Raw genomic sequence first — 4,170 nt, forward strand, 5'->3', positions numbered from 1 at the left:
CCCTTCTCTTCCTGCTGGGTGGTGTACAGAGCACAGCTTTTCATAAGTGCCAGGGCGAGGTGGTCACAAGGTGCAGTGACAAAGTACACTTCCTCACTCCCCTCCTTACCAAGGAAGTATCGCTGATGGCTAGTGGGGAGTCTGAACTCCCCCCTCCACAAACACACAAGGAACCCCCGCATCTCAGTGTCAACAGAGACCAAGTGGGGAGCCTACAGCTCTAACCCCACTTGGAAGCCACAAAGCAGTGGTCCCCCTTCCGCTCCCAGGCTGGTGTCGGAGAAAGCCAGTACAAACGGGTTTACATAATATCCAATTTCAGAACATAATACCCAGGACGTCCAGATTTCAGCAGAAAATTACTCGTTATAAGAAATGGGAAGATCTCGAACTAAATGACCAAAGACAACTAATAGATCTCAACACTGAGATGCCCCAGAGTATTATTTGACAAGGATTTAAAATTAACCGTCATAAAATGCTTCGATGAGCAATTGAAAAGACTTTGGAAACAAAGGAAAAAACAGAAACTCAGCAAAAGAGAGAAAGTCTCGGCAAAGAGATTGAATAGACATTTTAATAGAGAGACGAGAATCAATGGGGTAAAAGATAGAACAGTCAGGATAATCTGAGCGACAGAGAGAAAACGGACTGGAAAGGTTGAACTGTCTCAGACGCCTGTGGGACTACGATGACACACTTAACGTCCCCGTCATCAGAACCCCGTAAGGAGAGGAGACACTGGTGCTAAACACAAGGAAATTCACACCAAGAAACAACATACATAGTCAAGCTTCTAAAACAAATAAACAAAAACCCAGAAAAACGCCTTGGGAGCAGCGAGGGAGGAAGGACAGCTTACCCACAGGGAAAAAACGATTTGAGTAACAATGGATTCATAGTAAGGAACCATGGTGGCCAGAAGTGCTTAAAAGAAAAAGACCTGTCCACCCAGAACCCTCGATCCGCTGGAAATAACCTTCCAGGATGAAGAAGAAACTGTGGCTTTCTCAGATGAAGGCAAACTAAGAGAATCTGTCCACAGGAGATTTGCCCGAAAACAACAGACAAATATTCTTAAAAAGACACGATAAAAGAACAAACCTCGGAACGTCAGCGGAAGAAAAAACGTGGTAAGCAAAAATATGAACAAATATAATAGACATCCCTTCTCATGTGTCTTGCACGTTATATTTTATGATCGAAGCAAAAATTACAAAACTGTCAGTGCGGTCCTAAATGGATGTAGAGATAATATTTACGGCATTATATCAGGGCTGGAAAAGTAAGAGGATGTGAGTGGGAGGTAAAGTTTCCATACTCACTCGAAACGGTGAAAAGATGACACCAGGAAACTTTGAGGTCATTTATACAGAATACAGTGCGCAGGGCGATCGCTAACTGATGCATGGTGTTCACTGTGGGTTCTTCACAGGTGCCCTTCATTAGATTGCGGACATTCCTTTTACTTTTAGATCGTTGAGTGTTTTTATTATGAAAGAGCGTTGTATTTCTTCACACGATTTTTCTGCATCAATTAAGATGTTCGTGTGTTTTTCTCTTCATTCTATTAACAGGGCATATTACATCAATTTTTATATTTTGAACCACTTGCATTCCTGGGATAAATCTCACTCGAACGTGGTATCAAATCTTTTTGGTAGGCTGCAGGGGTTTTTTTTGTTTGTTTGTTTTGTTTTTTTTTATAATTTTTTGAGGATTTTCGTGTCTATATTCATAAGGGATCTTGATCTAAGTTTTTCTTTTCTTGTGACAACTGATTGACTTTGGTGCCGGGGTACTACTGGCCTCGGAATGGGTTAGAGACCATTCTTTCCTCCACTATTTTTTATGAAGACTTGGGAAGGACGTGTTAATTTTTATCTAAATCGTTTACAGAATTCACCAGTGAAGCCGACTGGTCCCGAGCTTTTCTTTGTTGGGAGTTTTTTTATTACTGCCTCTTTTTTCTACTCGTCATAGGTTTATTCGAATTTTCTATTTCTCCTTATTTTGGTGGTTTGTGTGTTTTTACCAATTTCTCCAGTTCATCTATGTTCTTTATAGATTTTTTTTTTTAATGCCTACAGTACCCGGTACTCCCAGGTGGTCTCCCATCCAAGTACTAACCAGGCCCGACCCTGCTTAGCTTCCGAGATCAGACGAGATCGGGCACGTTCATGGTGGCGTGGCCGTAGACTATAGATTTTCTTATTAGCCTTTCGATTAGGTAAGGTTGGTAGTAATGTCCTCACTTTTACTTGTGATTACAGTAATTTCAGTTTTCTCTCATTTTTTTCTTGGTCATTCTAGGTAAAGGTTTATCAATTTTATTGATCTTTTCATAGAACCAACTTTCGGTGTTATTTTCTCTAGGCATTTTCTATTCTTCATTTCTTTAGTATCTTCTGTCTGCTTGCTTTGAGTTTAGTTTGCTTTTTTCCTAGTTCCTTCAGGTGGAAGGCTGGGTTACTGATTTAAGATTATTCTTATTTTCAATGTATGTTTTAACAGCTGTGATTTTCCCTCTGAACCCCGATTTTGCTCATTCCGTAAGTTTTAATATATTTTCAGTTCTAGCGTACAGAAAATATATAAAGACCTCTCAAGACTCAACAGTAGACTCCATTGGAAAATGAGCAAAAGACAGAAACAAACATTTCCTTGCAGATGGAAAGCGACTCGGGAGAAGATGCTCAACGTCATGGGCCGCTAGGGAAACGCACATCAAAGCCACAGAGGGCATCACTACGCACCTGTCATTACGGCTATAATGAAAACCAATAAAATCGCCGATGCACCGCCACGGGTACGGAGAAACCAACCTCTCACGCGCTGATGCCGGGGAGGCGGAATGGTACAGCTCCTCTGGCCATTTCTTAAAAAAAATTGCCACATCACCCAGAAATTGCATGCTTGGGCAATTATCCCAGAGAAGTGAAGATTTACATTCACACAGAAATCTGTCGATGAGTGTCCCTAGCAGCTTTACTCAAAGCGACCCCACCCTAAGAACCCAGACGCCCAGCGGGGGTAGCACGTCCACGTCACGGAGACCTTGTGCCAGCGAGAAGGGGTGAACTGCTGACACGCACAGTCACCTGGACGAGTCTCCGCTGACCTACGCCGAGTGACAGCAGCCCATCTCACGAGGGGAAGCGCGGCGGGATTCCATTCAGGCGACATTCTTACAATGAGAGCACTGGAGTCGGAGGACAGACCGGGGGCTGACGGGAGGGCGGCGGGGGCGGGGTGGGGAGGAGGTGTGTGAGCTTCTACAAGGGCCCCGGGCCGGGCCTTTGCGGTGACGGACACGCGCCGTATCGCGATTGCGTCGACAGCAATACCCTGGCTGCGATCATTTTGCAAGATGTGGACACCTGTTCGGTGGGTAATGGCTACACAGGGAGAAGCTCTCTGCATTACATCCCTCAACTGCACGTGAATCCATAATTCACTGAAAAAAAACAAAGTTTAATTAAAAAAATCTCCACCGCTAAGAGCAGGCCTGAACTCGGTGACTTCAGTGGGGAGCCTCACCTCTGATCCTGACTTGCTTACATCTTGAATTAAGATTTCTTGTTCCATTTCAGCCAAAAAAAAAAAAAAAAGTCCAAGACAATCCCACATTTCAAATACAGGATATGAAGTCCAACTATTCATTCATTCACGGGAAAGTCATAAATATTTAGGGGGCAAAATATGCCTCCTTTTTCTGCAAATGCAATTAATAAAAATAGTTATTAAAAATCACTTCGCAAAGAGTCAGCGAGTGGAGAACCGAGGAACTGAGGTGCGGAGAATTATAACTGGTTCGCAAGGACACATTCCCGGGGGGCCGCTGGTCTTTTCCACCCCACACTGACCGTGGCGGATTTCAGGTTTTGACTCCTGGGTGCTGTATCCTTATGGAAAAAGAGGCCCGATGTCATTCATTTGAGAGTGTTTTCTTTAGAACTGTGGCTGAAATTTCTCCTGGGGATGAAGACACTTTTTTTTTTTTTTTTCCACTAGCAACCAGCAGTAGGCACAGGATTTGGGTCAAGATGAGCAAGATGAGCCCGCCACCCAGCGAAAAGAAGCCGCCATCCCTGACAATGGAGCGGTGGCTCTCCGTGCGGAGACGCTCAGCCCTGATGAGGAAACTCAGGTCCTTCAGCTTCACGGCCG

General features: G+C 44.1%; 1 protein-coding gene and 1 non-coding gene across 2 annotated transcripts in view; both read right to left on the reverse strand.

The window, feature by feature from the left end:
* PCNX2 (pecanex homolog 2) overlaps positions 1-4,170 on the reverse strand; it is a gene marked incomplete at its 3' end in the record, with an annotated part of 168,179 nt that overhangs the window by 22,448 nt on the left and 141,561 nt on the right. The window lies entirely within an intron of this gene.
* On the reverse strand, positions 2,082-2,200 carry LOC111728920. Its single transcript, XR_002776002.1, has one exon. It is a non-coding gene; the product is annotated as a 5S ribosomal RNA (ribosomal RNA).

Source organism: Pteropus vampyrus, unplaced genomic scaffold, assembly GCF_000151845.1.
Source record: "Pteropus vampyrus isolate Shadow unplaced genomic scaffold, Pvam_2.0 Scaffold237, whole genome shotgun sequence".
Classification (NCBI taxonomy): Eukaryota; Metazoa; Chordata; class Mammalia; order Chiroptera; family Pteropodidae; genus Pteropus; species Pteropus vampyrus.